At 43.2% G+C, this 15,171-nt stretch overlaps 1 pseudogene; it reads right to left on the bottom strand.

The window, feature by feature from the left end:
- Nucleotides 1-6,084: 6,084 nt before the first annotated feature.
- LOC119280252 lies at nt 6,085-14,091 on the bottom strand (annotated as a pseudogene).
- Nucleotides 14,092-15,171: the final 1,080 nt, after the last annotated feature.

The following is a 15,171-nucleotide window of genomic DNA, read 5'->3' as shown; positions in this document are numbered from 1 at the left end:
ACAACATAGAAGGCGAGGAAACAATGTATCGAAGCTGCGACACTGTATGCAAAGCGATTACTCTAAGTGATGATACACATATGCTATATCCAACAGAGTTCCTAAACAGCCTAATAATTCCTGGAATACCAAATTATGATAAAGTAGGACTGCCTATGATGCTACTAAGTAATAATAACCAAAGTGTTGGGTTATGCAATGGTTCACACGGATGACAATAAGTCAACTTTGAAGAAGATTCAATAAAGCACAGATCATGACAGGAGCACAAGTAGGTGACAAAGTATATACTCCAAGAATAATAATGTCACAGGCTAAATCGGCATGGACGTTCTTGCTAAAAAGAAGAAAATATCCTATATCGGTGTGCTTTGCTATGACAATCAACAAGAGTCAAGGGCAATCTCTAAAGAAAGTAGGACAATATCTGGCAAAACAAGGTTTCATGCACGGACAATATATGTGGCTATCTCAAGAGTCACACGAAGAGATGGACTACGGTTAATAGTAGATGATGAAGAAACCAATGAGGATGATATGATCAAGAATATAATGTACACAGATTTTTTGTTTGAAAGGTAAGGTAAAGATGTTAAATTATTGGCATAAGTTCAAAATGTCGTCTCTCATACTGTTAGTGCTTGCTAAATTAGATGTATATGAAGACAAACTAGGATTACTCATTATCTGTGTATTTGGCTTTTACTATCATTTAGTGGGTATGTATGGGATGGGGTGCTTAAAGGGGAGTAAGAAAAAAAACTAACATTTCTAAAAATTCAAGCGTACAAAACATGAACAATATATGTTAGCTGGTATTTTAACTTTATTATATTAGTCCAAGCCAATAGGACAATCATCACCATGTAATCATATTAAATATGTAGAAGCAGATATGTTGTCCAATTCAGTTACTAAAGTTCAACTAGTTTATTGCTCATGTGTTGCCACATAATAAAAAATTGCTGACATACCAATTAAACAATTGATCTAATTAAGACATGTATCTAATGTGATGGTGTGGTTTCCATCTATATAGCAACACATATCAATTCACTCTCCCACTTCTTACCTCCCCGACAACCATCACTCCTTGCAAGAAGATAACATGGCATGTTCATCCTGCCACTTCTTCCCCTCCACGTTCATTCTCTTGTCCTTCCCTGTAGCAATTGTCATAACTACGGAAGTGTACCATCCCACCTAACTAACGTTTGGGCGCCAATTTAAAATTCAATAAACCTAGTACACAATACCCCTTGCATTGCCATGGAAGAAAACAATAGTTTTTAAGGAACTAAAGAAATTATTTTCCTACTTTGTAAATGTTTGTGTCAATCTTGTGGTTTCCCCATGTGTGTGATAACCATGACAACCTTCTCTTGCTTCTTATCTATTCGATCACCATGCACCACTTTGACACTGATTATGCTCTCCATTGCAGCGATGAGAATATTAGTGCTTTGATGTAGAATAGGTATTTTCTTAAAGAAAGACTAATCGAGCCATGACATACTTTTTCTGTAGTCCTACTGCCGACTGAATTATATTTTGGTTGTGCCGGCATTTTTTGGAGGGAATGCTCTTGTTTGTGTTTTGCAACAAGTTTTTTGTTTTGTTTGAGGGAAAGCTCTGTTTGGTATTTTGTTGTGTCCAAGAATTTTGGAGAACATTTTCTGGGTTAGAGTTTTGCATTGGGAAGAGGGCGAGAGCTTGGGAGGAGGCCGATGGAGGAGTCGAGATATATTATCATTCTCCCATATATTATCTTCACTGGTTATATTTAATAACTACATAAATGAAAATTGTAACCATGCATACAAGTTAAATCACACTATTACACCAAAGGGACTAACTTTCTTTGGCAAAATTCTTCTTCTATATATTGAGTACCTAAGCTGAGACTAAAATCAAACACAATGTATTAATGAGAAACATTATTCATCATCCCCTTATCAGATGTGCCAACTTCTGTTGCAAAGAAATGAGAGATCTTTATAGCTCAAACATGGTTATGGTAACTTACATAAGCAGGGGGGCATGAGGCAAACCACATGATAGCAATTTTTTTCTTTGAAACCAAGTGAAGTGCAATCATGTTTTGACTTCAGTAGCACTATAGTAGCACTTGATATGCAAGTTTCCGAGCTATTGCATGACCATCTTACGTCCTGATTGATGAAAGAGTGAAAAAACATGTCCTATTTACTTGCCAGCATAACAATCCCAATCATCTCTTCCACCCAAATAATGGCGTCCTCCTTAAGCTAACACTTTTCACACATGTCGCTGTAAAACTGTTTTTCATACAATGCATAGAATCAAAAAAATCACAAGAGCGTATCGAAGTATTAGTCTTGGACATGATGAAGGATCTTTGTTTGTTTGAAAATCTTTACATTAGCAAGATGACATATTTTTGCATGTTGTAGATGTTGTTTCCTCTAGCTTAAGCTACACCTAAAATCAAATCCACCAAATAAATATTTCTGCCGCACTTTATTTATCCTTTTAGCAAAAAATGGAAATAGCCAAAAGGGAAATTAAGCATAATATTCCACGGGTGACACTTAGATGATGATCAGAACTGGCATGCCTTGACTTGACCAAGTAAAATAATGTATCAGCTTTGCTACACCTATGGAATTTCATTATGGAATTAGCTTATAGGAATGACATGACGCTATTTGATTGGATATCATGGGCCCAAGACGAAAATTAGTGGGGTATTCAAGAGAAATCATGGCCATAGGTGTGATTTTGTAACTACCTGCCTGATGGATAATGTAGAAACAAAGACTTTTCCTATAATAAGATTTTTGTAATCATATTGTGACTATTATACTACTAAACTTTTCCCAATATCATAATGTAGCGACCAGACCTCAAACAGTCTGATCTCTGTGCATCAGTGTCATCCCTGGATCAGTAATGCTGACACACACAGTACTCGAAGGATTTATAACATAGTAGCAATCACACACTTATTACATCGAATGTCCCAAAAGAGAACTTATTACAATAAATATGGCTTAAGGCCATCTAATAACGACAACAGCGGAAGGCTTGGAAGATAAGCGAGTCGATCAACTCCAACGGCATCACTGAGTATAGAACCACGACCTAACGCACCTTACTCGTCGTCTGAAAAGTCTGCAACATGAACGTTGCAGCCCGAAAGTGGGTCAGCACATGGAATATGCTGACAATGTAACACATAGAGAGTAATATGAAAGAGTAATGCTATACTACATGCATATATGGCTGGTGGAAAGCTCTATGGTTACAGTTTTGCATAAAGCCAATTTTTCCCTACTGCAAAGGAATAAATTTCATTTAACTATCACGGTGGTTGTTAAACATTGAGAATGGTTGACAGTATTCTCAATCCCAATTAAGCATCATCATTAAAACCCAACAATATTAATTAAAGTAACATGATGAGATTCACATGATAATCCAAGTACTAGATACTCAAGATGTCCATAACCGGGGACACGGCTAACCATGATTAGTTTTATACACTCTGCAGAGGTTTGTGCACTTTTCTCCACAAGACTCGATCTCCTCTGTTGGGATTCTCGCACTACATGGTGTTTGAGAAACGGATGACCGAGACATAGTCTTTCAAAAGCGGTAGCACCTTACGAACGGGTAGACCGTTACAACTACTTTCCCCTACATCTGCTAGTCTACCACTGTAAGAATGCGCACGACTTAATCAACTATGCTAGAGCCCATAGTAGCTTGTGGCTGCACACAGAAGTTTCTAGCATGAATAATCTCATGATCCCTTTGAGCCTGGGTGGCGGTCCATAAAGAAAAACAGGCAATCCTGGAATACCCAGGTACCTCAATCCACCCAGATGTGTATTAAAGTTGCCTCCTTAAATAAACCATTAATTAGCAAAATCACATATGTCATGAATACACTCATCCAATCCACGTCTACTAGCATAGCATGACAATATAAGCAAACGTAGAAGTAACTCCCAAGGGTTGGATAATAAAACAGGTAATAGGTACTACCTCACGTACTTTCCCAAAACCCACAATTTAATTAGATCCTAATCATTCAATGTTTGAGGATTGATCTAATGCATGAAAATTGGGTATGAAAAGGGATATGATCAAAGTGTTACTTGCCTCGCTGATGATCCGCGAAACCTAGCGATTCAAAGTAGCAAGCGGCGCACTCCGGGTACTCTATCGCAAACAAACAAGAATACAATAAGTACTCATCTAATGCACAGGTAAAACTCAAATAAGAAAACTAACCAGAAAGTTCAACTTAAGAACTCCGGTTTGCAAAGCGGCAGCATACATTCAAACCACGCGGTCCGGACATGTTGTGTCATTCAACATGACCTGTGTCGATCCGTCAAGCGATCAGACATGCTTCCCCCCCAAAATTGAAGACAAACTGAGGGCTTTGCGGGCGTTCGAGCCGCTGCCACGCCCGCTCCTGACTACCCTGGCCCAGTAAAAAACCTCCCTCGCCCGCGCGTTCCCGCCCTGAACGAGCTGCCAATATTCATGCCGTTCTACAACAGCCGCTCCGCAATGACGCTGACTTCAAAGCGGACGTGACCATTCAACGGCACCGGCATTGAAGCGGTGTGTCGGCCGAGAGGGCCGCCTACTGCACGTCCCTGATGTTCGCGCATGTTCAATGCTTGAGAGACATTTACTAGACGGGATGGGACGGATATCTACCACACCCGTTCAATGCCCATTCGTCTGTATGCCGCCATTAAGCAGACTCGCCGAGCAAGGAACCAACTCCGGCGCCACGCATTGACGCACCCGGACGCTTGCCCTCACCGGAATCCTCTATTTAGAGGTGGCCACACCTGGCTATCTCCACACCACAACACATCCCCTCCACATCCTCCTCCTTTGCTCCACATCCGCCATGACCGCGAGGGAGCGTTCCGAGGGATAATCTCTCGCCGGAGATGAAGCATGAGGTGGCCGCCCTTGCACCCGCCTGGCACTCTCACCGTGATAGGCTGTCGAGAAGGGCATGCCGGCTAGCTCACCCGAGGTCTCTGACAACGCCACGAACCAGACCCCGTGCCTATGCATTCCAGCCTGACCATGAATCAGGCGCAGGCGCACTACGACACCGTCATGACGGAGGAAGAGCAACCTGCGCCGGCTCCTATATTGGCATTCCAGCAGGTGCAGGAGGAGCAGAGGTAAAATATGTTCCTCCTCGCGCAGCACCAGCTGGCGGACAGTCAAATCTACGGCAAATAAATAAGCGAGGAGGTAGCGGCTGCCATGGCGGCGACGAACGCGAAATTCGTCATGGAGCAAAGCATGCTCTACGAGGCCGAGGACGCCGCTCGCAATGAAGTTTTGGTGCAGCCCGACGCGGACGCGGCTGCTAGCAGCGCCTCCTACGCGCCGCCGTCAAACTTTCGGGGGCGCGTGTGGCTGGCAGATAGCTAGTCCGTCATTGACCTTATGTCCACCAACATCGGCGACGGACATGTCACGGACTCCTCCGAGAATGATTAGGGCATGGGTGGCGGTAGGGCATGGTGTCCCTAGTGGGCCGGTCTGTCTCCCATGTTCTACTCTTCCTCGCGGGAGACCGCTCATATACTTCATGAGTCTTAAACCGCGCCGCTGTTTGTAAAGACGGCGGATGGAGAACGTGGTCGCCAATGCGGAATACAGAGAAAGTGAACGACAGCCGCCGCCGTTGGATAGGTTTACAGTTTGGAACGCTTTTTTGCTCTAAAAGTGTCTGAAATGTATGAAAATCCACCGTGTTTGCACGAATCTCGTCCGGTTTTATATGAAAATCCATCATGTTTGCGTGAATTTAGTCTATTTAGTTGAAAAGTGGTTTAAAATGTATGTGAATAGTGTTGGATGGAGGCATTTGACCTCGGTGCTCGCGGACTGATCCCTCTTGTCGGCAGATAGATGTCGGAGCAAATTTGAGTCAGCCGTTGGAGATACTCTAACAAGGTAAATCAAACGCACCAGTTTAGCTTCCTCCAGCTACTACAACAACAATGTAATACAGAAAAGAAATACTCGTCATCTGACAACACGACGCAAATTTTATTAAAGATACATTCCGAAGAACCATCCCCATCGCTTCAGCCGCCGGCCGGAGAACTTTATTGTAGCGATCTTCAAATCATCATGCCGCCAGAGAGAAAGGCTATGAGTAAACAACGGTGATGCCGCCACGGGGCCTGGAACACTCGGAGCCATGTCCGACTGCAGCGATGGTGGTGCAAGCACCACAGGGTCGGCTGGCACCGTCAGAGCGACGGCTGGCGGGGGAGACACTGGATCAGCCACCACATGCCACATTACTGTATCATGTTCAGCTGGCACCGCCAGAGGCAAGGCTAGCAGCAACTCTTCCACATCCACACCTGCACGCGCGCGTAACGAACTTAGCATCTCGGCCGATGGTACAAAAGAATGTTCGTTCATGCATACATGTAAACTAAAGTGTGTACGTTACGTACACAACAGAGGAGTCGTTAACGCATGCACATATGGTTACCTGGCAGTGGACGTGGAGGCGATGGCGATGGCGATGGCGATGAGTTGCTGGCGAGTGCAAGGTAGGGACATCGACGGCGTTCACAGAGCTAGCGACGACTTGCGCACGTCTGCACTGTGGCGGAGAAGCTGATGATGACGAGGCTCTCATCCGAAGCACACAGTATGGACGGCGACCACGGCTTGAGCTATCAGCACCATCGTTGGAGGCCATCTTTCCTTCGAGAGAAACCAGGATGGCAGAAGCCGTGTTGGAATGGGGAGTAGGTGACCCGTCTACTTATACCATCCCACCGCATGTTGACACGGAACGCTTCCCTAGGTTCGAGTCATTTTTTGGGGTCTCTTTATTGTGTTAAATGATGGCCTGCAAAATATACATGGTAGTGTAGCATATTCGTGTAGGTATTGCAGTAGAAAGTGTCTCAACGTAGCACTGTCAGCGACCCCTGACATACAGGACCCACTGGGCAGCCCCTCCATCAACACCAATGATGCCCAGCGGCCCAACAGGCTCAAACACCCCCAACACTCGAGTCCAAGGGCCAGAGTGGGCCAACTGAAGCCCACAACCGAACTACTTGAGGAGAGACACAGAGGAGCCCATCGCATCCGGTGGATCATTAGAACGGCGGTGACTACCTACTTGATTCCCCTTTCCTCGACTTGGATCAAGAACCCTAGCTACAATTCTTGTAATTCATGTGTAACAGAGATCATTTATCCACTCCAATATTCGTAGATCCAGCGTGAGTTGTATCCCCAAGTGTTACCCTAACATCTGGTATCAGAGACCCAGCCACCACTCCTCCGTGCTCCGTACTGGCGCATCTCATCGAAACCAGACGCGTTGTACTCAGAAACGATGTTCACGGACCCTGTGGAGGTATGCATATGCATTTGATCAGGCAGAAAGTGCAACAAACATAGTCAAGGTCCAGCTGCTGTGCATCAGTAATTGCAGGCCACGCGGGCACAGGACAGTAGCAGGTGTGGAGAGGGACTGCTGGATGGACACGGATTTATAGCGAAGGAAGGGGCTTCGGTTTCTCGGGGTGCCGGCCTTTGCTGCCGGGATTGGGTTAGAAGCAATTAATGTCTTCCAATCTGTCCATAGCCTGGCCGCATGTTGGTTGTGATGAGGATTTTAGGAAATTGATTGCGGTTTTCAGTTTCTGTTCGCATTCGGCATCCGAGGTTCTGGCCCGTGGTGCAGTCCGCTGCTTCGGGTGTCCCGTGGAGAGCGCACAAGGGTTTTACAAGTGGTAGGTTATATCTGCACTACGGGCCTTGTGAAGATCGGAATCCACAAGAAGATACTAGCATTTTTCTTAAATATGCAACAAACATTTTTCATATAAGTGACTACCATTTCTATAAACATGAGATCAATATTCTAAGAATACATGATGGACCCTAAAAAATGAATACATGATAGACATTTTTGAATAACTCACGGATACTTTTTAAGATATGTGATAAACATTTTTCAAATACCTAGCGTATAGTTTGCATACGTGTGATGTACATTTTTAAGTAATTCACAGATACTTTTTAAGAAATGTAACAAACATTTTTTCAATACATGGCGTATTTTTTGCATATGTGTGATGCACATTTTTTAAATATCATATGAATATTCTACCGATACATGTGAAAAAATTCTCAAATATATTATTCTTAGGATAAAGCACTGCCAACATTAGCTGACGTGTTCCCACATCATATCCATGGTCATTGGCAACCTGCCTCTGAAACCAATTCAACCAACCCAGATAGTGTTCTGCCAACGTCTGGGCTCGGTTTTTCATCTTCGAGACCAGCTCCTCGACTCTCTTCCTGATGTCAGCCTGGGTGAGCCGAGGTCTAACGCTTACTGATGCTGCTCGTCTTGTGACATTGTAATTTGAAATCAAATAGGACTAGGAACATATAGGAGATTTTTTTTCTCCATGCATAGGAAACAAATCACATATAACAGGAATATTATAGCTTCCACTTCTTCAATCTAAACACTTGTTGGCATTCGTCTCAGGAACGATCACAACAAACTAGAAGAACACGCGCACACGGATATTTGTAGTCCGTGTTTTCACTCTTTACTTCCTTTCCTTTTGTCTCACCCCCAGGTAATACGGTACAAACTCACGTATTCACCTGTTATGCATATATAGACGGAGCTGCCACCGACCTTACACAAAGCCTAAACTTACTTGTACTTGACCTCCTAGTACTGTTATGACATAAACAATATAAGCATGTATATATGCCTACATGAACTAGTAAGACCCGGACTAAAAACACGTCATAGAAGTAGACCTAACATTTTGAAAATCCCACAAATCAAAGTTTATGCTAACAACACTTTGGACATTGATACCTGCTATTGTGGAAATGCCAATTTCAGGCCTTCTTACTTCTGGCTGGGCACTTGTGACGTTGATATAACGTTGCAACTCCGTTGCCCCCACAGTACCCATTTCAGCATATCTGCTTGCGTTCGCTGATGTGTCCACAGCAGATCCGTGATCCTTGGCAACCTGCGATCGACGAATTCAACTTGCCCAAACATTGTTCCGAGATTGGCCTAGTGGCTTGGTTTCTCACCTTCGAGGTCAGCTCCTGAATGTCAGCCTGGCTGAGCCGAGGTCTAGCTCCAGCCTCTCGTGGCATTGCAGCTGAGAAAAAGACATAGGATCAGGACATTATATAGAAGTGCCCTTCTCCATTTTTTTACACTTGATTAAAAAAGCACACGTACCTTGTACGGGAGCAGCACCCTCGGCCTCTGCCTCGTCACCCTCTTCTATGTGTATCGCATTCTTGCCAACATAGGTAAGGCCGAATTGGAGTTCACCATCTCGGCCACTAATGAAACTTTTATGCAGACGAAGTAAGGATTGAAGGAAGTTCATTCTAGATTATCTGCAAAATCCTAGCGAAAGGGAGAACAATATGGTCTGGAGAATGGTTTGGTCTATGGAACCTTATCACCGGATTGTTATAGAAGCTGAGAAGTTTTCACCCAAGTTTGCATCAAGAGGTTCAAACAAGCAATGGCCGATATATACTTATCGTCCTAAGAACATGCAAAATGGCCGATGGAGTGTTGACATCGTCCTTAGAACAAGCTATGCGGAAGTTATTTTTCGGAACACAAGCTTTGCCGAAAAACAGGGGGGCATGTGTTGACACCAGATTTTGGCATGGTTAAAAACATAATTAAGAAGGCTTCAAATGGAAAAGTGCTCAAAGTAAGAAAGTTCCGTAGCCGTCCGATCTAATCTCTAAGGCCCAAGTTGTGTTTGAAGTACTGAGATTTTGCATTCAGAATACTATTCAGCTGATTATGCCCCCAAGATGACCTCATATGGCAAACGTTTCTACATGGATTGTCTTCGCCTCGTTAAAACGATCGATTTTGATATAAGAAACGTCTAAATCGGAGTACGTATGCAAAAGTTATAGCCAAAACAGTGTGCTACATAAGTCTGCCCTGGAAGTTCCGGGCAAAACTTCCGGGGAGGGTTCCGGGCTAAACAGAAACTTTGTACGCGGTGCGTCCCGAAAACTAGAATTTTAACATTATTTGCAATTTTGCGGGGATGATTTCAAAATCCAGATGACCTCAGATTAAAAAGTGATCAACTAAAGAATTTTTCTCCATTGCACGATCTACAACTTTGCTTTTTGGACCATCACGATCCAAAGCCATATGCGACCTGCAGGATCTGTACAAGTGGGCTACTCGATGTAATTTTAGCCGGAAGTTCCGGGCTGACCGGAAGTTCCGGCCCTCGTAGTCCGAGTTAGGTTATGTTTTGATGTTTTGGACGTGATTTGAGTCCTTTTCTTGTACGGAAAGTCCAGCCGCCTCATATATATGTAAGAGGTGACGGCCGATTGAACAACACACAATCGAACAAATCAATCTTCTACTTTTTCGTGTTCATCTACTTCTTATCCCTCTCCCTTGTATCTTCTTCCTCGTTCTTCGTTCATTCTTCGTGAAGGAGGGCACCAATCCACGAGGCCCTAGGGGCGATCAGGTCGACCTAGGGCAGCCCATAGCCGCTGCGCGTCCAGACGGGGTCCCTCCCGGGCGTGTGGGGTTTCGGGTCTACAAAAGCGCCCGCCGGATTGTCTTGCGTACCGCGCTTCCGGCGGGTCTCCTTCGACGTGAGCTGCGGTGCATCACCCCCGGCGTCGAGGGTACACGGTGACGTGTTCGTCTGCGAACACATCCCCCAAAGGCGCACCCGAGGAAGAGGCTTTGTCATCACGCTGACCAAGGACTTCACTGCCATCGGCTGCCTTCGTCGCCATTGGTTACCTTTCTTTCAGGTCATGTAGAGTTCTGACTTTATTTCTTTTCCTTAGTTTAGGAAATTTATCTAGCGACTGAAGCAGAATAATCTCTTAAGGCGTGAAAGCAGAGCACATGGTATGGTGCACATGATGGCCGAGAGGGAGGAAAAGAAATGCGTTTGTGCTTATAGCTATGTAGTGAAAACTAGACATAATGTTACTCCCTAGCGTTTTCAAAACTAGAATTAAACGATCGGCACATACTTCGCTTGTTTTCCTCTGGCGAACACACATGTATTTAGCTAGTAACAGATGAAACCTCAGTTTCTGTTGTCTTAAGGTCTTGAAGGACGTTTCTTTTGAGCTTATTTAGATGAAATGACTATTTGATACTTGAATTAATCGTGAGATTTACAATTCTTATGTTACCTTAGGATAAGATGGCCTTTGCAGTTATTTCCTTCCACCGATATACAAAGGAAAAAGAAACACAAAACAATAATCATAGCAACAAGAGGCACGGTTGACATGCCGGATTTGAAGGAAAGGAGTCCAGAAAGTCAGAAACCAATAAACCAAACCAGTATTAAATTCGACACACTGACATCACTAATTCAAAGTTGAACCAAACTATAGGTTGCATAAGAATAACTTCCATCATTATGCAGGTTAAGTAGGCATCAGCTAATTACTATAACCATGACTCTACTAGCCTACATAAATCTTAAACCCCACATCACCAAAAGAACACCCGCCGTAAGGGAGATCGGGAAAGCAGCAATATGGCATAACAATCAGTCAATTGCCATTATTCACATGGATGATATGGACTTCCATGGTGTTCCCCTGGTTGCTCAATGGCTCAAGGAGGCAGATATCACCTATGTTCAAAGAGTTGCCCTTGACAAACTTACTCCATCCCCTTTCAATCCGATAATCATTGCGTGAACTGCTGAAGCTCGCATTCCATTTTTTCTCGCCTAGCTGGAAGCAGATGACTTTCCCATCTCCAAAATGTTCCTCCCCGTATGTGATTGGGACAGTCTGTTATAGATTAAAACCAAAGAGGTAGTAGGTTAGAAGTAAAATAATATTGCATGTAATTGTAAACTAAGGTATGGCCAGTTATGAATACTACTACAGCATAGAAAATAGTGTCGTGTGTTTGTTCATAAAGAGAAGCAAGCTAACAGACTTGAATGTGCATGGTCGAAGCAACAAATAAATATGCATGGAGCTACTCACCAGGGAGAATGCTGGATGAACATTGGCCTTGCCAATCAGAGCAACAAAGATGGTTATGCCACTTCTGCGTGAACTGATAGTCTGGACCATGTCTTTCACCTGCTGCTCCTGAGCAGAGGTTAGCTTGGTCTTATCCGTGGTAATATAACCATCCTTCTCCTGCTGCTTCTGAGATGAGGTTGGATTTCTTCTAACAACACGCCTGAAACCAAGTGCATTCCGGACATGATCATGTGACGAGAAAGAGCCATCTCCTTGTCCTGTGTGTGTAAACAGAAACTGATAAATACAGGTATAAAAGATAGATGTTTGTTAAAAGGGGGAGAATATGTTATGTGCTATTTTTATACCAGCTGATGACTTGGAGGAGGAGGAATGATTCAGGGGAGGCTGCATTAGGATGGCCTGCTGCTGATGATGAAACTGAGCAGGCGGTGGCATTAGCATGAGCGGATGAGAACAGTCCACGGGACCATCAGAAGGATGTCGGCTCACGGTTTCAGCACCATTTGTGTGCCTTTCGAGTGCACGAGGCGGGAGCAGATTGACAACAGATGAAGCCTTCTCACGCGCAAGTTCATCCAAGATTATGACACTGAACCGGGAGTTCCCATTGTATCTGAATAATATTATTCTGTCACGTATCTCTAGACTAAACTTCTGTACGAAGCTTCCCCATCCCGCTGCAAGCACAAGCTGCTCTTCTTGGTTTTTGATAACTTGAATTTTGTATTGACATTTATTCTTTGTTTCAAGTTCAATCTCTCCTGGGATCTCTCCCTTCAAACGCTGAACAAATTCCTTTTGGATGATCTGCGGAAGCACGTTTCAAGAGATTATATTGTTTCAAAGAACAGTCTGTAAACAAGATAAAAAATGAAACAGCAACCAAACCACTCGGAATGTTTGGGTGAACTAACATACTTGAATGTGCTATTATGCAGGCTTAAATCTAGTCATCAAATTAACTGGAAGAGGTTCCATGATGATGCAATAACTACACATGGTACACATAATTTAAAAGTAGAAGAACGAAGAAAAACACAGCTGGGCTCATGAGAAACAACAAAATCGCATGACCTAAGGGAGTGGTACTGTTTTGAATATGAATATTACCATCTTATCTTGGAAATCACCCATCATGCGCATCAAAAAATATTTCTTTTCATCATCCAAGTTCATATAGTGATGTTCATCCCAGATTTCACATGTTTCACAAAGTGCGTTCACTTTTCTAGCAGACCTGCAGTGCAAAATCCATTTGAAGTGAGATTTGGTCTTGCCCTATGAAATGGTATCGTACATAATAATTGAAGACTAGCTAGAAACTTCACCCGATTTCGTTGTGTCTTCCTTGGACTTGTGGTGGAAAAGGATCGACAAGAACAGATGATGCTTTCTCACGGCCAAGCTTATCAAAAATTATAATACTAAACAGAGAGTCTCCATTGTATCTGAATAGTAAGGAATCACCCAACTGTACATGGAAGTTCTCGACGAATTGGGGCCAACCCGCTGTAAGAACATGCTTTTCTTGGTACTTGACAACCTTAATTGTGTAACTGTCCCTGTTTCGAGTTTATAGGTTGATCTCACCCGGGATCTCGCCTTTCAGGCATCGCACATACTCTTTTGGGATGATCTGCACACAAAAATTAAAATTATATCTGCTGACACGATATATTTCCTGAACAAGGTCCAAACACGCTTCAAGGAGACATGTTGAATGCTTAGGAAAGTAGCTAGTGCCTAAACGCATAAGGAACAAAACATGCATTCCGTAGTGGGACTAAATCTAAGAATAGATATTAGTTACCATCTGTTGTTGAAAATCACCCATCATAAGCATCAGGAAATGTTTATTTTCATCCTCCGAATTTCTGTAGTTGTATTCATCGCGCCGTGTGCATCTTCCACAAGACGAAGACATGGTCTTAGCCTGGCCACCTGCAGCACAAAAAAGTGGAATGTGAAGACATGAAGAGAGTTCATATACGCCATGATGGATCAAGAGAGGAAGAGAGCAGAGCAGCGCACCAACCAATCGACGGAGGATTACTGGCCAGGATCACACTAAAATCTGAGGGTGGAGAAGTCCAAGATCGAAATATAGCGGAGATCACGCTGAAAAATGTAGACTTGGTCTCTCTCTCTCTCTCTCTCTCTCTCTCTCTCTCTCTCTCATTGTTTGAAAATGAATACATAGCTGTTGTATTTATAGCCTTATTACTAAAAATATAGCCGTTGAAATATATTAATTGTCCAACGGCCATATTATACCAACGGCCAGGGGACTATTAGTTGTCCAACGGCTATATTATACCAACGGCCGCGGGAATATTAGTTGTGCAACGGCTATATTCCAATAATAATTGTCCAACGGCTATACTCCGATGGATTTTTTTACGACTAATATAAATGCGTACGATTCAATGCACGTCCATATTTGGTAGCAGAATATATTTTTAGAGATATTTGGTAAAATATTAATTGCACGTTGATATTAGGTAAGCTTAATTGCACGTTGGTATTAGGTAAGATATTAATTGCAGGATAATTATATGATTATCACTGATAGTAATATTTGGTATAATTTTATTGCAAGTTAAACATGTTGAGCTCTCGTCACTGAAGCAATTTTGACCGTCAGATTGACACGAATTGATGGTCGAGATTAACTGGATCTGCCTCTTTAAATTTTTTTATGTCTTTACTATTGACTATATATTATACTTTGATAATAATTAATATCCAATGGTTATTCCAATGCCTATTTTTAAATGATTATAGTTTCCACAGTATTTGACAAATAATTATATTGTCAAAGTTTTCATAGCTACATTTGAGCTCGAGAAACAAACACACAAATGTTTGTGTACGCGTGAACATAAAACACAGGGACTCGACGGCTGTCTCCAGAATCTCATGAGCCTTCGACCAATGGCACAACTAATGCCCGAGGTGAAGAACTCACGTGGTAATGCAACTGTACATGCGTGCACTCAACTAAATCGCACTTGAACCAAATACAGCCGCGACGTCAGCCTTTGCAAGGTGACCAGCTAGCCGGCGACCTCCCCC

Source organism: Triticum dicoccoides, chromosome 3B (genome assembly GCF_002162155.2).
Source record: "Triticum dicoccoides isolate Atlit2015 ecotype Zavitan chromosome 3B, WEW_v2.0, whole genome shotgun sequence".
Taxonomy (NCBI): Eukaryota; Viridiplantae; Streptophyta; class Magnoliopsida; order Poales; family Poaceae; genus Triticum; species Triticum dicoccoides.
Note: the sequence above shows the minus strand (reverse complement) of the source record. Positions and strands in the feature narration are given on the sequence as shown.